The sequence below is a fragment of the Rhinolophus sinicus genome, chromosome 4, assembly GCF_057876585.1.
Source record: "Rhinolophus sinicus isolate RSI-liver-muscle chromosome 4, RSI-T2T, whole genome shotgun sequence".
Lineage (NCBI taxonomy): Eukaryota > Metazoa > Chordata > Mammalia > Chiroptera > Rhinolophidae > Rhinolophus > Rhinolophus sinicus.
In genome coordinates this window covers 75,127,527-75,148,294 of record NC_142504.1, presented here as the reverse complement: position 1 = coordinate 75,148,294, position 20,768 = coordinate 75,127,527, and the positions used below count along the sequence as shown (strand labels likewise).

At 39.1% G+C, this 20,768-nt stretch overlaps 1 pseudogene; it reads right to left on the bottom strand.

Annotated features, from left to right (window-relative positions):
- Positions 1 to 2,470: 2,470 nt before the first annotated feature.
- On the bottom strand, positions 2,471 to 19,180 carry LOC148758406 (large ribosomal subunit protein uL6 pseudogene; annotated as a pseudogene).
- Between the last annotated feature and the right edge of the window lie 1,588 nt (positions 19,181 to 20,768).

Genomic DNA, 20,768 nt, shown 5'->3' with positions numbered 1-20,768 from the left:
TGTATTTCGGTGCTCCCTGATTGGGGGCATAAATATTGATGACTGTTATGTCTTCTTGTTGTATAGTCCCCTTTACCATTATGAAGTGTCCGTCTTTGTCTCTTGTTATCTTTTTCACCCTGAAGTCTGTTTCATCTGATATCATTATGGCTACTCCTGATTTTCTCTGGGTACCATTTGCGCTTGGAAAGTCATTTTCCACCCTTTCACTTTGAATCTATGCTTGTCCTTGTAGTTGAGATCTGTCTCTGGGAGACAGCATATGTTTGGGTTTAGTTTTTTGATCCAATCTGCTACTCTGTTCTTTTTTATTGGTGAGTTCAGTCCATTTGCGTTTAGGGTGATTATTGATATGTGAGGATTTCTTTTCATTCTGTCTTTAGTTTTCTGGTAAGGCTGTGTCTCCATTGTTTCTTTCCCTTTTTGTTGTTGTCTATTAGTTCTGTGTGGTGGTATTGTATGATGTTTCCCTCTGTTTCTTCTTTTATTACAGTATATAGTTCAGTTCTGGATTTTTTTTGAGTGGTTACCCTTAAGTTTATGTAAAAGAAAGTTTGATATTTAGATTATTCCATTTTCTTCAGCACACTTACCTTCTCTATGCCCATATTCCAGTTCAGGCCTTACTCTCTCCCTTTTTATGTTTTGGTTGCCACAAATTGTCCCTGTTGATGGTGGTCAAATAGCCTCCTTTAGTATTTCTTGTAGTGCAGGTCATGTGTTAGAAAATTCCCTCAGTTTCTGTATGTCTGGAAAGGTCTTTATTCCTCCTTCATATCTAAAGGATATCTTTGCTGGATATATTATTCTTGGCTCATAATTTCTCTTTCAATAGTTTGAATATTTTGTTCCACTCTCTCCTGGCTTTTAGAGTTTCTGCTGAAAAATCTGATGATAATCTAAGGAGCTTTCCTTTGTAGGTTACCGTCTTCTTTTCCCTGGCTTCCTTGAGGATTCTTTCTTTGTCATCCATTTTAGACAGCTTCAATACAACGTGCCTTGGAGAAGACCTGTTGGTATTGAGGTAATTAGGTGTTCTATTTGCTTCTTGGATTCGAGGGTCCAGTTCTGTCCACAAGTTTGGGAAGTTCTCATCGACGATTTGTTTGAATATATTCTCTGTTCCCTTCTCTCTTTCTTCTCCTTCTGGTATGCCCATTATTCTTATATTGCTCTTCTGATGGAGTCAGATAGTTTTTATAGATTTCTTGCATTTCTTTTAACTCTCAGTTTTCTCTGTTCTTCCATCTGCATCATTTCTAGATTTCTATCTCGATATCACTAATTCTTTCCTCCATCTGGTCAACTCTATTTCCTAATCTCGCTTATTCATTCTTCATTTCTTTTACTGAGTTCTTCAGCTCCAGAATTGCAAGTTAGTTCCTTTTTAAAATTTCAATCTCTTTGGTGAAGTATTCATTTAGTTTGTTGATTTTATTTCTGAGTTTATTAAACTGCCTATCTCAGTTTTCTTGCATCTTGTTGATATTTTTCAGAACTGCAATCTTGAGTTCTCTGTCATTTACATCACATATTTCCATGTCTTTAAAATAATTTTCTGGAGATTTTTCATTTTCTTTCTGAGTTTACTTGTTGCCTTGGCTATTCATGGAAATTAATGGATTATTTTTCTTTCTGGGCATCTACAGGAGTGAATTTTGCAGCAGGTAGATATAAAGAAGTCTTTCTTTTGCTTTCTGGTGGGGAGCATTTCATTTTCTCTTTTCCTGTTGTGGCTTCTTGTGTGGTGGGACATTTTCTGGGGAGGTGGGCTTCTCCTCTGTGACCAGGTCACCTCAGTCTCAGGGCACCACCCTGTGGGTGGATAGCGTGGATGATGGGGTTCTGAGCCCCTGAAATTCCAGTGCTGCCCCTGTAGTCAGATGTAGAGCTGTATGTCTCAGCAGCCCTGGGTACCCCCACTGGGATCAGCTGTGAAAGGTGGGGGCAGGGTGGCCTGGGAGAGGCAGCTGGTATTTATGGCATTGTTCTCCTCCAACTAATGGCAACTGCCAGATCATAGCTGCCTTGCCCCTATAGCTTCTTCCTTGTTGCTGGACTTAGCTGCAGTGTGTGTCTGCCACTCAGGAACTGTTTCTCCAGTTCTCAGGGCTATAGATATTCTGCTCTTTAATATGACACTGCTACCATTTTTTTTCTGGATTCCACTGCTAACACTGTGAGTGTGTGGAGGAGGTGAGCTCTGGGAGGGTGGGGGCAGGCAGCCATGCTCCATGGCTTTGTTTTCTGCCTGGCAGTTAGGGCTGTTAGACTGTAGTTGTTGCACTTTTGTATTCAGTTTTTGCCCCGAGGTCTCTGCCTGGATCACTGGCTTCAGGCATATTATATGCTGATCCCTCAGGCTGAATTGCTGGGGCCACAGGGAGTGCACGTGCAGTCTCCTCCACCCCCCACCCACCCCAAATCAATTCGACTTTTATTGCATCTTTAAAATATCACAAATAAGTCAGAGAAATCACTCAACATCTTGGTGTTTCTGTAGCTGGACAACTTACATCTTATTCTTCAGCCTGATGAACTGTTCCTTTTTCAGAAACATAGATACCATCCAAGAATTTTCTGATATCCTTGTTTTTAACTGTTGTGGCTTGTTGAATCAAAACAGCTGAATTTGATACAAGTTCAGTATCATTTCCTTCAAGAATTAACTTGATCTTTCTGGGCTTGCGACACTGAACGACAACACCTGACCTCCAAACCCTGCAGGTGTATTTTTCACCCAAGAAATTTCAGATTTCAAAAAGATTCACTCTCCTGAATCACAACATTGATGGGGAAGTGAGTGTACACAGACTTCATCTTGTAATAGAAGGCCAATGTAACACCCTTGATCATGTTCTGTACATGACTACAGTCGAAGAGTAGCCAGTTTTTTCCTATTTCCCCACCATGTGTCAACCCAGAGCCTCTTCTTTTTATTTCCAAGGAGACTGAGTTCTACATTGTTGTGATTGAAGTCCCTCCGCAGGGTGCCTCTGGGGCCCTTCACAGTAACTGTGCGTCCCTGCAGAGTGATGTCCACATTTTCTGAAATGTCCGCAGTCTGATTGTTGAGAACGGTCTTTATCCTCGTAGTAGATGCAGCAAGGTGTGCACCTGCAGCCTTAACCCTCCCCTCTCCTGGGACCACAGTGAGCTCTGGGCTGCATTTTGCACCCCCTGTCTGCACTTCTCCCTCCCCTCCTCTCCTGTTCACCCGATTCACCTACCTTCAGGTGTTTTGATGTGCGGATCTCTCAGGTATATTTGTATGTTGCATAGGTAATCTTTTTCAACATTGAATTATAACTGTTCAACTTGTAACTTCAAGGGAGAGATCTAGGGGTACCTTTCACGCAGCCAGGTCTCTGTCACCACTCTATTTGTTCTTAAATGCTCTATCCTTGGTGTGTATGTTTTGACATGAACATAATTATAATGCCAATTCAGTGTGCCATTTGCAGTCAAGTACATAGAGGAGAATTTTTATTGTGTTAAAAAGCACATAATATGAGATCTACCCTCAAATTTTTAAGTGTACAGTATAGCATAGCTTACTGCAAGCACAATGTTGTATAGCAGATCTCTAGAACTTTTTCGCCTTGCATGTCTGAAATTTTATACTCATTGAATAGTAACTCCTCATTTGCCCCTGCTGCCAACCCCTGGCAACCACCCTTCTACTCTCTGCTTTGGTGAGTTTGACTACTTTAGATACTTCATATAAGTGGAATCATATGGTATTTTTCCTTCTGTGACTGGCTTATTCACTTAGTACAATATCCTCACGTTTCATCCATGTTGTAATATCTGACAGCATTTCCTTTTTTATGGCTGAATAATATTCCATTGTATCTATATACTGCACTTTCTTTATCTGTTTATCTGTCAGTGTACATTTAGATTGTTTCCACCTCTTGGCTATTTTGAAAAATGCTGCACTGAACAAGGGAGTGCAAATATCTCTTATCTTCATTGTGTTTTAATCAGTCTAAATATTACTAATAAATGACCATATATGTTCTTTTGGAATAGACACCGTTCAACTGTTAAGTAAATATAATAGGATAATTTTACTGGTTTTTCAGGATCCTCTCTATTGAAATGACCATCTTAGGTTACCCAGATGGCAATGCAGGAAACAAGTTAGCATTCCAGAGAACTAAACTCATTCTAGGGGAATGTGAGATGGCCTAGGGTCCATGCTGGATGCTCTGGGAGGGTCAGTGGCACATGGTGTTACTTCACTGGCCCCCACAGGGCTGTATTCCATCAGTAAAGAAAAATACCACTCTGGAAAGGATGCTCTGAAACTGAGTAAATATTTGCCAGCAGGGCCTCTGCCCCTCCAGGCAGAGAGGCCTGGGGCATTCAGATATGAAGACATCTCTATTAAGAGCAAAGGATTGAGTTATGTGTGCTGGCAATGCAGCTAGCAACATTAGCAGACTGCTGATTCTGGAATCCATTATCTTGTTTGCCTTAATCTTAGTTGTTGGGGATTTAGTTCTCATGCTTGATTAGAACATTTCTGGGGCTTTTACTTACATATCTTGTTTTGCTTCAGGGAGAAAAATGGGAAAGTTCAGGTTGCAACAGTTTCCCTTTGTGAGGCACAAATAGCTTGGTTTAATATGCAGATGAAAAGGGAAAACGAGAGAAAACCTGCTAAGTGATTGCTGGCCTTGCTGTGATACATTTTTCTAACAAGCTTCAGGTACTTCTGGCTTTCTCAGTTTCAGTCTCTTTGCTGATCAGACCTGTGAGCTGGTGAATAAGGATAATGCTTCCTTTGATATAGACAGACCTAAATGTATAAATCACTTACAAATGTTCTTAGGCTATTTGTACCTGTAGAGGCTTCATTGAGCATCTACATGTATTGTGAATTCCTTTTTTCCTATTGTGGTGCTAGACTGAACATTCCTTTTGTTTTAAAAATCTGTGACTCTCCAGTCATCTGTGATAATGAGAAGTGGCTACTCTTATCATATTTTTAAGGTGTGAGCTGCTGTGGGTTTCTCCTCTCTAGAAGTGCTGCTCAGTTTGCATCAGGATAGGGTTATGTGCAGGAACACTCAACAGGGACTGCAGGATACAGCTGAGGAGGGAGGGCAGGGCACCAGGGGAGTGGCTGTGAAGGAGCTCCTGTCCGACGAATCAGCAAGGCAGTGCTGTGATTTATTAGGGATATTTGGGCATGAACATGACCCTGGCTTTTATTGTGTGATCTTTTTTTCAGGAGCTAGGAAACCAGTCTTTTATTGGTCTGTTCCTTAGAGTATTGCCTCCAGTGCACTGTGTTTTGGTTTTCACATCTTAAGGTGCATGTGATAAAATTGGAAAGGGACCACAGATGAGCAATGGAATGATTAAAGGCATGAAAAATAAGACTTCTGCTTTATGAAGAGATCTCAAAGGACATGCGGCTGTTTTACTGGAGAAGAAATATTGAAGAGAGGCGTAGTAGGCTTTAAAATATTAACTATATTATTTAAATGGCACTGATGATCTCTTCTTGAACAGGCCTAAGAAAGCTAATGGGAAACATTTAATTTAGATACAAAAGAACACTTTTTTATAGGAAGGGTGACTGAACATAAGAATGGGTCTCTTAAGGAAACTGAAGAATGTTTTTTGTTTGTTTGTTTGTTTTTTCACTATTTATGGACAGGGTAGATGACCACATGGGTTGGATAGTTGAAGTTGGGCCTATACCCTCAAGGTCTCTCCTGGAACCTATAGTCTGTGGTCTCAGATCTTCCTTTCACCCACAGGATTTTGTACTCTCCTGGATTAGACGGGTGAGGATACCTTCCTTACTTATCTTAATATCTGCCTCCCTCTTAAGTTTCTCCTTTAGCCATTTGACCCAATGTTTTAGGGTATATATACTGGTTCGCCTGACATGAGCAGCCTATTGACTATTGCCAGAGAGCGTGGGTCAGTTCTGGCCACACTATAAGAAACCCAATAGTGGAGTATAACCACATCTGTGTGTATTGGAAGGGACAGAATCATTTGGCATAGCCACTGCTTGGCCTTACACACCTAGGCAGAAAGGTGTAAAAAGACTTGCTGGATTTTGATGACCATGGTTTGCAGCCCAGTTCTGCCACTTACTAGTTGAGTAACCTTGGGTAAGCCACTCAGATTTTCTGAATCTCACATTATTTTTCTAAAAGCTGAGGATAAAAAATAACAATACATAATTCATTGGATTTTATGAGACTCATATTAAATGACAAAGTTCTCTGTAAACAGTAAATTCCCATGCAGAAGGCAGTCTTGGTCACTAGCCTGAGTTAGCCTTTTGCTCATACTTACCTGGCTTTTGGTGTCCCTATTACTGCCCTCTGCTACTAGATCCCTGTGTCTAGACCCTGGTGGGGCTGCTGGGCTGTCCAGGATTCTGACTTCCTCCTCCCAAGTAAGATTCAGGGTTTCTCAGGTCTCACTGCATGTAGCTTTCCTTTTCTTCATGCTGTCAGGATCCCAATCTCAAATGGGGGGTAGTGGTTTGATCAGATAAATTAATCTCTTCAGTCACTCAGATTTTAAATGGGTAACCTTTGCCAGATAACACAGTATCCTGATCCAGGTAAAATGCATGATCTCTTGGAGAAGGCCCTGCAAAAAACGAAGGTAACGCTAGTGATGACTGGAACCCCAGGGTTCTGTGAGAAGCCTGTGGGGGAGTATTTTTGGTAGAGACTCCCATAAGTTCCCAGCTTATACCATGTGGCATTTGCCGATGTGGCTAAGTGTGAATGGCACTGCCTGAGGAGAAGCCAGGGATGGGGGAGGGCAGGACTTCCTGTTTCCCCCCCAACAAGCACATTTACACATTTATACACAGCCTCCGGGAGGAGAGCAGTCAGTTCATAGAGATCAGGCTAGGGGCAAGTGGGAGAGCTAAATTCTGAACATTTGTCAGTAAAACTGCCTCTTAAAATAGCTCAACGATGTTTCTGTGCAAGGTACTTTTTGTGGATATTTGCATTTATATTAATATAATATACCTATATCTATCTAGCTATAAAATCTGTGTCTATGCAGAAGGTATGTCTTTAGCTACAGTATGTATAACAACACATATTTAAGCACATACCCTAATATAAGTCATGAAACAAAAATAATTGAACTCACATAAGTTACAATATTTATGTCCTAAGGATGGCTAAACTTAGCTACAATATCTAATTTACAGTGACGTCTTTCTTTAACAAGTTTTATAAGAGGGATGATTTAAGTCAAGGAAGAGCAGTGACTCATTCACATGGTGGGCCAGTGGCTGAGCTAAGTTTAGAATAGAAGGGATGCTAGGATCTTCTGGAACTTAGAGTTTTACCATGAAGTCATTTTGCTGTTTCACACTGTTTTTTTTTCTTTTCTTTTTTTTATCATTCATTTAGGTAAAATCAGGAATTTGTAATGCAATAACAAACTTCCCATTTTCCTCATTCCATTAGCTTGCTTGATATAGCTCTCTGTTTTAGGTTCTATTTTGGGATACCATTTACATAATTTGAGCTCAGTTTGGTTGTTTTGCAATTTATGGTATGAGATTTTACCAAGTTGATTTTTACCTTTAAATTATGATAAAGGTAAAGGCCTCCAGCAATTAGGTGGGGATGGAGATGGAAATGGAGAGACAATTGGGAAGAATAAGAAATTCTTTTGCTTAAAAGAGAGAAGTCAATGATCTGAATAATATGTTGTTCAACATTCATTCAAAAACCTTTCATTTAATAATAGCAGGTACTTGGGCTGTAAGGGAGAGAAATTATCTTCAAGGAGCTCCATTATTCTGTCAGGAAGATGGAAATGCAAACAAGTAATTGTGATGCAGGGAAAGAGACAAAATAAGACAGGTGTAGTTTCAAACATTACTGTGAAGAACTGGAAGGAGGGACTGAAATTAAAGAGCTGGGAGACCCAGATCTAGAAAGTGTGAGGGAGAAGATGGGGCCCTATGTAGGTCAGGCTAGGGGTGTCTGTTCCAGATAGCAACACCTGCAAAGACTTAGAAACATGGTGTGTGTGGAGCAGCAGGCCTAAGTGAGTCTCTTGGACTTTAGTAGCTGGGGCTGTTTACATATAGAAAGATTGTCTCTAAACTGGGATTGTTCCAAGGGAGGCTGGGTGAATATTGCAGAGGGAGGGTGTCCGGAGTTCATGAACTTTTAAGATTCTTTAAAATTCCTCTCTGATTCTTAAGATTTTCCAAAGATGAGGATTCAGATACTCTTGCTTCTAGTAAGCTGAAGAGTAGATCAAGACTTGTGATCTGCATACTTTTTCACATGCCTTGTGCACCATGGTGTAGGGCAGTGGTTTGCAATCTTGACTGCACTTCTAAAAATTGTAATGCCCAGACTGTGATCTAACCCAATTAAGCAGAATATTGGGGTCGGGGAGAACCCAGACATCAGCATTTTTAAAGCTCTCCAGGTGATTTCAATGTCCCAGCCAAAATTTGGCATCAATAGCCTAGGGCAAAATGTGGTCCCCAGACCAGCAGCATTAGCATCGTCTGGAACATGTTAGGAATGCAAAATCCTCGTTCCCACCTGAGACTTATAAAATCAGAACTTTCGGAGATGAGGCCCAACCATCTGTGTTTCATAAGCTCTTAGGTGAGCATTGTAAAATTTAAGAATCATTGATCAAAGAAGACCATTTGTTCCAGGAAGTTCACTTTCCTAATTGACTCAGCAACTCCAAACTTCATTGATTTTCTTCTTGGGACTGCTGCTACCATTACCCTACCTGGCCATGAAAAAGGCTCTTTTTTCCTTCTGGTCTGGACAACTCACTTGTTCCAGCTTGGTCAGATTAGAATTTTCAAAAGGACCTTTACTGAGGGAAACCAAAACAAGGAAGAAATGGTATTGTAAAACATAAAACCATTGATTGTTTAGTATATAGATAACTGAAAGTTAACTAAAGTTAACACATTTGCATTGAATATCAGAGATGCAAAGATAAACTAGAAATCTCTGTAATGTGAAGTGGCTCAGGGTTTTAGGGAAAGACATAATGAAACTAGACTGCTATCTGTCACCATGTACCAAAATTAACTCAAAATGGATCAAAGACCTAAAAATTAGACCTGACACAATAAACTGCATAGAAGAAAACATAGGTACTAAACTTATGGACCTTGGGTTCAAAGAACGTTTTATGAATTTGACCTCAAAGGCAAGGGAAGAAAAGCTAAAATAAACGGATGGGACTGTATCAAACTAAAAAGCTTCTGCACAGCAAAAGAAACCACTGACAAAATAAAGAGGCAACCAACCGAATGGGAGAAGATTTTTGCAAACAACACCTCCGATAAGGGGCTAATATCCAAACTATATAAAGAACTCGTACATCTCAACAACTAAAAGCAAACAACCCAATTAAAAAATGGGCAGAGGACGTGAATAGACATTTCTCCAAAGAGGATATACAGATGGCCAATAGACATATGAAAAGATGCTCAACATCACTAATCATCAGAGAAATGCAAATAAGAACCACAATGAGATATCACCTCACCCCAGTCAGAATGGCTATCATCAACAAGACAAATAGTATCAAGTGTTGGAGAGACTGTGGAGAAAAAGGAACCCTCATACACTATTGGTGGGAATGCAGCCACTGTGGATGGCAGTGTGGAGGTTCCTCAAAAAATTAAGAACAGAATTACCATATGACCCAGCAATCCCTCTCCTGGGTATATACCCAAAATATCTGAAAACATTTATCTGTAAAGATATATGTGCTCTGATGTTCATTGCAGCTTTATTTACAGTAGCCAAGACATGGAAACAACCAAAGTGTCTTTTGATAGAAGATTGGATAAAGAAGATGTGGTATATATACACAGTAGAATACTATTCTGCTGTAAGAAAAGATGAAATAGTGCCATTTGTGAATGGATCTTGAGATTATTATGCTACGTGAAATAAGTCAGACAGAAAAAGTCAAGAAATATATGATTTCACTGATATGTGGAATATAAAACTGAAAGCAACAAAGGAACAAAGATAAACAAAGAAACAAAAACTCATAGACATAGACAATAGTTTAATGGTTACCAGAGGGTAAGGGGGTGGGGGTGGTTGATGCGGGTTAATGGGATCAAATATATGATGATGGAAAGATAACTGATTCTGGATGGTGAACATACAATGTGATATATAGATGATGTATTACAGAATTGTACACTTGAAACCTATGTAACTTTACAAACCATTGTGACCCCTGTAAACTTTAATTTAAAAAAATAAAAGAAAATCAATGTGTGTAATGAAGTGTGACAGGTGTCATCATAGACATCTGGTCTTCACAGAACTCATCAACAAAAGTGCGGCCAGGTTTTGTGGAACCCAAAGCTTGTACTTTTTTTGCGGGGGGAGAACATTTAAGAGAAGAATACAAAAATATGAAAAAAAATAGGTGCAGGCTTGAAACACAGTCTGAAGTTGCAGCTTCCTTAGACTACTGGTAAATGTCTCTCCTTATCACAGTTTAGGTATTAACCTCTTTAGGGCATAGCCTGTGTTAATCTTTCTCAATGACATATCCTCTGGATAACACAGTGCTTGGCACATAGTAGGGGCTAAATAACTATTTGTTGAAAGAAAGAATGAATCTATGCATATTCAGGAGGAGGCACAAACTAGTTCTGTCTTTACCAGCCGGAGAACACGCCAACTGCAATAACTTTGTTTGACCTCGGTCCTGTGGAAGCCTTGGGGAGATATCTTTAATTCAGAGCCCACTCTTCTCTCTGAGGGGGTTCTGGAAACCTGGACTGTCTATACTGAGATTATTACCTGGTTCTCTCTCTTTGTATATTTACAGATACATTCACATATATTTATATACAAAGTGTATATAGATATGCATAACCATGTATACATATATGTAAATATGTATTATATATATATATCCAGTGTGGAAAAACAGGAAATGGAGAATACTAGAAAGAAAAAATTAGACTAGATGGCCTCTAAATTCTGAATGCTATGACCATAATATCAGAAATTTTATACCTAAGGCCATGTAGTAAAAGTCATGATAAAGGAAGCTGACATCGAAAATTATTTCTAATTAGACCTCCTTATTTTTTATTCTCAAATAAAAACCTAGCTACATTTTAATCTAATTGACAGCCACCCTGAAAGAGTTGTTGCATATCTACAAGTTGTATCTACTACAACTAATTAAACTCTAAAGATAAAGAGATTCTCTTAGATAAATTCCATTAAATATTCAAATGATGAACGTTTCACTCCTACTTAATTGTATTTCATTTAAAAGGTTACAATTACTTTGTAATTTTGAGCAACTAAGAAAGCATTGCTTGTTCTGGCACATTCTGAATTTTGTTTAGGAAACATTTCATTTGGCAACCAGCAACAATGGAAAGTTTGATAACTCTAACTCAGGACTGATGGCTGCCCAGAAGGTGCATCTGGTTCCAAAATGCATGACTGTGTTCACACTTCTCAATTCTAATAGTTATCCATCTTTCATAATGAAGGAGAAAAATGCTTGCCGCTACTCTCTCTCAAATTCTCAGAGAATACAAAAGCTTGTGTGTCATGCCTTGCTAAGACGGAAACATTTCTCACCCAAGTATTTTATTTCTAACTATGGTTTTAAGCAACTTCTCAGGCCAGTTAACTCTAGCCTTTTAGATGGGTGAAAGCTGTCCCCAGGGGACATCAATTTGGGTTCAAACAGATGGAGGGCAGGCCACCAGAAGAGAGACACAGGTGCTTGCAGTTGGGAGTGACCATGCAGTGAGAGCCAGTGAGCATGAAAATGGTGAAGGGATTCGAGGACATGGGAGCAAGTCATTGACAGCATTTGCTACATCATCACCTAGAAAACAGGTGAGGGAAAGGAGCTGGTTTCACCCAAGCAGAGGAGAAAGACGTTTTCAACCAGTCGACCTGACTCTCCATGCTTTAGTACCATAATCTCTAGAGGCCGCCATTTCCCATTGCCATTGCTGGCAATGTCTGGGAGGACTTGTGGGTGAGGGTAGGAGAGAAATAAGGACAATAATAACAGATGAGAAAACTCAAATTTAAGTTATATCTCAGGTTCAGCTACATTCTTTACGCATATTTCTGCATTTGGTGAGGCCCATAGAGTTTTAATTTTTTTATTAGTTTCAGGTGTACAAATCTACATAATAGACATTTACACCCCTCACAAAATGATACTCCCCCATCTACTACCCCTCTGACATCACATATAACTGTTACAATACCATTAACTATATTCCCTATGCTGTACTTTATATCCTGTGACTATGTATATACTGGGGTGCCAAAACAATGTATACAAGTGGACATGTTGGTCAATGTTGCTCAAGCACTAGTTCGCCATAATCAGAAGTGTCTGGACGCTGATGGTAACCACTTTGAGCACCTCTTGTCATTGCAGAAGTCAAATGTGACTTGTATTCATCTTTTGTTATTGGTATATATTGAGTATTACAATTTTAATACAGATTTTTCCTTTCTTAAAACGTTTTTCCTTTTTTTTGGCACTGTGTGTGTGTGTGTGTGTGTGTGTGTTGACATTCAATATTATTCTACTTCAGCTTCAGGTGTATAGCACAGTGGTCAGGCATCTACATAGTCTATGAAGTGATCCCCCTGATAAATCCACTACCCATCTGACACCCTACATAATCTTTACAACATTATTGATTATATTCTCCGTACTATATTTCATATCCCCATGACTATATTGTGACTACCAATTTGTACTTTTTAGTCTGTTCACCTTCTCCCCTATCCCTACCCCCCTCCCATCTAGCAGCCATCAGTTTTTTTTCTGTATATCTCGGAGTATATTTCTGTTTTGTTTGTTCATTTATTCTGTTCTTTAGATTCCACATATAAGTGAGATCATATGGTATTTGTCTTTCTCAGTCTAACTTATTTCACTTAGCATAATACCCTCTAAGTCCATCCATGTTGTTGCAAATGGTAAGATTTCATTCTTTTTTTACAGCCAAGTAATACTCCATTGTACAAATGCACCCCAGTTTCCTTATCCAATCATCTATCAATGGACATTTTGGTTGTTTCCATATCTTGGCTATTGTGAATACTGCTGTAATAAACATAGGGGCACATATATTTTTTTAAATTAGTGTTTTGGATATATTTGGATAAATACCCAGGAGTGGAATTGCTGGATCATAAGGTTGTTCTATTTTTAATTTTTTGAGGAACCTCCATACTATTTTCCACAGTGGCTGCACTGATTTGCAATCCCATCAACAGTACATGAGTGTTACCTTTTCTCTACATCCTCGCCAGCACTTGTTTGTTGATTTATTAATGATAGCCATTCAGACAGGCGTGAAGTGGTATCTCATTGTGGTTTTTATTTGCATTTCTCTAATGATTATTGACGTTGAACATCTTTTCATATGTCTGTTGGCCATCTGTATATCCTCTTTAGAGAAATGTCTTCATGTCCTCTGCCCATTTTTTAATTGAGTTGTTTGTTTTATTGGTGTTGAGTTGTATGAGTTTTTTAAAAAATAAATTTTGGATATTAACCCCTTATCAGATGTATCATTGGCAAATATCTTGTCCCATTCAGTAGAATTTTAAGATGCTTGTCCCAAGTCACACAATTAGGTTGTAGCAGAGCTGGGCCCACCCCATCCCCATTTCCTTCCAAGTTGTGACATTGATCTTAGCCAAAGGGGATGGATCCCTTTCAAGAAGGTGGGAACCTAGGTTTCTGGCATTTGTCAAGGCAGAGGTGGCCCTCCTGATGTTGAAGACAATATGGCAAGGAGGAGGGAGGAAGGGGTTTTCAGGAGTCTGTTCTCAGATCAGCCATTCTCCATTCCCCCAGCACACAAAGGGAAAAGCCACCACCACCATCACCACCCAACCTGATATGTATGGAGCCTGCTGGAAACAAAGTTCCTGGACTTAGCAGCCTAACAGTATGCAGTGTGCACTCCACCCCTTCAACTTTGCAAGGGCTCAGCTCCTCTCAAAGTTCAATTTGGAAAAACCCCTGTCAGGGAAGAGAGAGCAAGTTCATGTTCTCAGTCACTGTGCAAAACTGAGCACCTCATCTCAGGCCTGTGGATGAAGGCTCTGTCTTTGCTTTGTAAGGAGAGGGTTCCAGAGGGCAGACTGTTTCATAAGGATGAGGATACAATTCTTTTTAGGGCATCATTTCCTTAACAACGCTTATTGTGATTTGTAATTATATATATTTTTACTTGTCTATGGTCTGAATGCCGCAGTATACAGGCTACATGGGAGCAAAGACCAAGCTGTTGGCTCACTAATGATTAGTGGGTTGTGACTCAATGAGTGGTGAGTGAGCTCAGCATTCCCCTGCTTTCTGCACTGTTGCAGCAGGCAACAGTTGGGCTCCTCCTTTTTCTTAAGTGAATTTGAAAATTAGATTTTTCTTGATGGCTATGTGAACCTGGACATGTTATTTAACTTCTTTGAGCATTGTTCTTTTGTGGTAAAAGTGGGGATAATTGCACCTATTTCAAAAAGATGTTAAGATGACTAGATCTAATAATTATATGGAGGATCTAGCATATAACAGGACTAAAAAATATCGAATGGGATCCGGTATAAAATACAATTGTTGTGAGAATGGCTGGGAGAGGAGCTTTGTTATTTTCTCTTTGAGCTATAACCATGGATTCAGACTCTACAAGGGGTTCTTGGCTTTGTCTCCAACAAGGCTTGACAGTGACTGTGCCTGAGGTAGGCCATGTACATGTCTAAGCCCATGCACAACTACAGGCCTTGTGTGTTCTGGCTTCTGTTGAGAGTTCATGGAGGGCTCCCTGAGAGCCCCACCTGCTGCCTTCTATCTGGTAGAAGAATTGGATTGAATGTGCTGTCTCTTAGCCACATAGCTTAGATCCTGGAAAGAATCAGTTTCCTGAAGGCACTTCCATTAACCACTTCATATGCTTACTAGCCAGTAACATTGGAAGCATAGTGCTATCGACAATGAAGTATTTCTCAAGTAGGTTGAAACATACTTATTTCCCCATCCTTCCTGTCCATTCAGAGCAGATGTCTGTTGTCGTGGTAACAGAAACAAGAGCAACTAAGAGTTTTTGAGTGCCCTACATGCTTTTGTACAGGAAGAAGGGTGAGGTTGAACTGAAATGTGGACTGAAAATGAAATATTTTCATCTCTTTTTCTCTATAGAGGGAAGATGTGTGATTACTCCTCAATATAATGCCCCAAAGTAAGCATATTCAGTCAGTGCATTTGAGGAGGAAAGAAAAGAGAAAAAGGGAGATCCTTGCCAAATGATTTCATCCAATGACATGCTTCTGAGAACATTTTGCCGCTTTCTTGGGCTCATGAATGGTCATCAAAACACAACAATTTTGGGGAAATTTATAACCCCCCCCCCGCCACACTTCTGTATTTCAAGAACACATAGGTTAAGTTCTATTGTTTTAAACATAAATTTAGTTGAATGAAACACACAAACAAGAGTGGATTTGGTTTGGAATCTGGTGAAGAAAAGTAAATTTTACTAATTTTTATGTCAGACCCAAACTGTGCCCCCTGCCCGAGACCATCCTTCAGTTTGGATGCCCTTTTCTTCTGCTTCAGCCTTGGTGCTCGTGTCTGTACACTTTCTCAGTTCTGTTCTTTTCTGTTGCTTCCTTTTCAAGGTGCAGGAGAGATTCACTCACGGCACATTCCTGGCACAGGGAGCTCCATACAACTTCCCACCACTCCTTTGGGAACCTCCATGACTCAGTTCCAGTTCCTGCCTTCACAGGGCATAGCCTGCCTGATTCCAGGGCACCCTCACTTCAGAGTATCTTTCCTTGTCTGTGTATGTGTTGCAAGGCATCAGTCCCCCAAAATGTTCAACAAAATAAGCAATTATAGCTAGAAACCTGAGGTTGGAGGTCTGAAACCTGAGGCCTGGGTGGGCAAAGGTGAGGATGAGAGGGTGTAAGGAGGAGGGCAGGCAGAGACTAAGAGAGGATTGTGATACTGGAGGAAGTGGAGTAAATGGCAGAGAGCGGGTACTCCACTGGCTGCTGAGGCCAGCCTCCCCAAAATGTTGTCCTTGCTGGCTGTGGAAACTTGGACACATCATTGAACTTCTCTATATCTTAGTTTCCCTATCTGTAAAATAAAATAATATTAGTACCTACTCTAGAAGGTTTTGAAGATTGAAAGGAATAATGTATGTAAATTACTTGGTGCTGTACCCAGCATACGCTAAATGCTCAATAAACTTTATTATTATTTGTGAATATTATTACTGCCAGAGATGAACTTCGTTGGTGTTCATAGGCTGCCTCAAGAGAACCTATTCTTCTGGACTAAATACTTCTGTTGTTAAGTTTGAGAACGTAGGGAATCTCAGAGGTTTAAATGACTGATTCTCACTTGTGATATTTCATTAAGTGTATTCAGTATATTTGGATACTTGAAGTTCAAGAAAAGAATTTGAAGAAAGCACTTCGAACATTTGCGAATCCAGGGGCAGAAGGATAAATAGAGGTCCACAAACCATATCTCTAAACTCTGAAAAGTTGTATATCAAGCTACTAAACTCTAACTGCTGTTACTTTCCATCGTGACACACATCTTCATGGCAACCTGAAAATCAGCTTTTTTTTTTTTTAAACAGGATTTTGAAATATCATTTATTATTGCCTGTGTTTCTAGCTGCAAAATTATTACATGTGCGTAATAATAATTGTGGTTAAAATTATTTTATTGAGCATTTATCCTATGTCAGGTACTGTGCTTAAAGATTTACATGCATTATCTCATTTAATCTGTAACAATTTGATAAGCGATGTCTTATTATCATCTCCATTTTACAGACATGAAAACTGAAGTCAAACACATAAACAAAAAAACGCATAGAAAAACATCACTCACAATTTCACCCTCCAAATTTAACCAATATCTTGATCATGTTTTTCCAGTAATTTTGGAAGGCAGTTTTGAATTAGAATTCTTGGTCTCCTTAGTGGTCTGTGCTGGAAAATGGTAACATAGGGAGAGCAAACCCTGGTCCTTGGCCTGAGATCAGCCCCCTCTCCCCATCTGTGGCTTTATCCTTCGTGCACTTGTGTGGGCCTCCTTCCCTACTGTGTACACCCACCCCCAGGCTGAGGGGTGAGCACTCTAAATATGGCCCAGCTTCTGGCAGAGGGACCCTGGAAGCCTATGTTGTACAGGTTCTGGAAGTAGGCTTGTTTGACTTGTGAACCCTGGGATCCTAGATACTCAGAATGTGGTCCAGGAGAAAGGGTGTAGGCTCCGGGTGTACATGTCCCTTTGGCCCTAAGGACTCCCCCATGGGCATGGGGTGGGGAATGCAGCTATAGAGGGGATCCAGGATAAGGCCCCTCTTGCCTGGGTTCAAGGGAAGTACTTCCTCACTGCTACTGAGGAAAGAGAAATCTGGTAGCTTAAACATTTAAAAAATTCTTGTACAACTTAATGAAGGGCTGATTATGGCATATTTGATAGTCTGTGTTTAACAAACAAGTTTAGTAAAGCATTACTATAATTATATTCTGGTAGCAGAATTACCTTTGTAGCCTCAGTATCTCAGTGCTTGCTTATAGTTTAATAAAACACATTTAGAATCAATACCATATGTTGTGAATTAATTAAAAACACCATTTGCATTTTTGCTAACTAAAGTATGAGTCACAGATTTCAACAGTTCATTCCTTCATGCAACAAATATTTATTGAGTGCCTGCTCAATAGATACTTGCCAGGTATTGTACTGGGCACTCTAGATACTATTAATAATTAAATAAAGAATGAATGGAGCTGAATTTTGTAAACAATTGACATAAGGCAGTAATTTGGAGATCCAGGTTCAGAGGGAAAAGTCTGGGAGTTTTCTGGAGACAATGGGGGTGAGTATTTGGCTAGAAAACATTTCTTTCTTTCTTTTAAAAAAAAAAATTTATTAGTTTCAGGTGCACAAGACAAAGCAATACTTAGACGTTTATCATTTATATCCCTCACACTGTGTGAACCCCCCTCCCGTCATCCACTATCCCTCTGACATCGCACACAGCCATTACATTTCCACTGTCTCTATTCCTAATGCTGTACTCCGCTTCCTGTAACCATATACATACATATTTATACACATACACACACACACACACATATATATACACATATACATATATATATATATATATATATATATATATATATATATATATATATGTATAAAATCGCAGTTGGCATTCATTATTGTTCAGCTTCAGGTCTACCGTGCAGAGATCAGGCATCTTGATTCGTAATATGCTCTTGTTTTTCCAATACCACTACTTGATTTCCACTTGCTTAAAAATGTGAATTATGGAATTTAGAAACATTTCTCTTAAAAATGGTTCTTCTTTGTGAATACTAAATCCTGCCCATCTTTACTTATCTTATATTCTGGATTCATGTTCTAAACATATAGACATGTGTTGACTTTCCTATTTGTTCTATGACCAGGCTGTATGATACCGGGGTCAAAGGGCCTGATCAAAAGCATTTAGGTCAATGCCAGCATATCCCTCCTGGGATGAAAGAACTGAGATACAGATACAGCAGTAATTCTGAGTGGATCTCAATGACTGACACTTAATAGAAGCCTAATAAAAATTGGTTGGACATTGTAGTCCCACACTGTGCCAGAGATTGGATCATCAAGGTTTAGACCTCTATTAACAGGCACCAGACCACTGATGATCATAAATATAGTTCCTGCTTTGTTTTCACTTTGCGGTTATATATGTATATATGAAGCGGTGGAAATGGAAAGCAAGAAGAGGTCTTAAAAAGAATAAGTATGTAGAGCTAGGAAGACTGTGAGTAACAGACTCTCATTTAGAGATCACAGCTGTATTTCTAGCTAAGTTAGAATTGTTTCACCATTTATTTGAATATCAGTTTCCAGGCAGCATTTTGGTATGACATTTGAAATATTATCTGCATGATATATACCTATAATTTATTGCACTCTTGTCAATCTAGAAATAGGGAATCAAGTCATGATGATCAAATCACTCAGGGATCAAGGAGTGTGACTCACCCATCATCCTTACAGCATCTTTTAGATGCTGTGAGGAGTCCAGCAGCAAATCTCCTTGCATTATGGGCATAACAGCCTTCTTCACGAAGTGACAATAATATCCCTCTTTTCCCATAGTACTGGAATTCTTTAATTTTCTTGGGCACACAGGCTGAAATCCATATTTCATCTAGTAGGAATTTATATGGATAAATAAGCTCTACTTTTAAAATATGACTAACCTTGAAAAACTGATATGAGAATGAATACTTTGGGTTCTATTGCTTTCTTTCTATTACCTCACTGAAGTCAGACACATTGAGAGTTTGGTGGGAGGAAGTGAGGAATGCTGGCCCTTTAGGTGGTAGGAGAGCAGGCCTGGGAAGGTCCTGAGTGTAGGCTTCTGGGAGAGAGCAGGATGACATCAGGGAGATGAAGGGAGAGACGGTAGAGAAAGCGTGGGAGGAGGGCACTAAAATTTTTCACTTTATCTCAAACTGAGTTATCTAAAGCGATTAAATCCTTAACACTTTTTTTTTTTCCTGGTAGAGGAAGCATATGAATTAAATAGAAGAATGTTATATGTTGTTTGAAGCAATGAGACAAGAGTTTGTGTTTAACTTTTTCTGACTATAAGTTGCTGTGGTCTTATTTATTTATTTTCCAGTTTTATTGAGATATAATTGCCATATAACATTGTGTAAGTTTAAGGTGCACAACCTGATGATTTGAAACGTGTATATTGTGAAATGATTACCATAATAGTGTTAGTTAGTACATCCATCTTCTTGTGTAATTACCTCAATTTTTGTGGTAAAAACAATTTTTGTGGTAAGATCTACTCTTTTAGAATTACCTCAATTTTTGTGGTAAAAACAATTTTTGTGGTAAAATCTACTCTTTTAGCAACTTTCAAATGTATAATGCATTTTACAATAAGCACCATGTTGTACATTAGATCTCCAGAACTTATTTTATAGCTGAAAGCCTGTACTCTCTGACCAGTATTTCCCCATTTTCCCTACCCTCCACTCCCAGGCAACTACTATTCTACTCTTGTTTCCGTGAGTTCAGCTTTTTTATTTTATTTTATTTTTAGTATTTTTATTTAAATATAGCTAACATACAATATTATATTAGTTTCAGGTGTACACAATAGTCATTCAACAGTTATATACATAAAGAAGGGATCACTATAAGTCTAGCAACCATCTGACAATGTACTATGCTATCACAATATTATTGACTGTATTCCTCATGCTTTACATTACATTTCCATGAATTACTTGTTTTATACCTGGAAATTTGAACCTCTTATTCTCCTTCACCTTTGTCCTCCCTTTTAAATTTTTCGATTACAGTTGACATTCAATATTTTATATTAATTTCAGGTGTAGAGCATAGTGGTTAGGCATTTATATAATTTAGGAAGTGATCCTCCTGACTAGTCTGGTACCCACCTGACACTATGCATAGTTATTACCATATTATTGACTATATTCCTTATACTTAACTTTATATCCCCGTGACTATTTTGTAACCACCAATTTGTACTTCTTAATGCCTACACCTTTTTCACCCTGTCCCCCAACACCCTCCCATCTATCCCCTCAATATATCTAGAACCCATCTGACACCATACATAGTTATTACAATATCCTTGACTATAT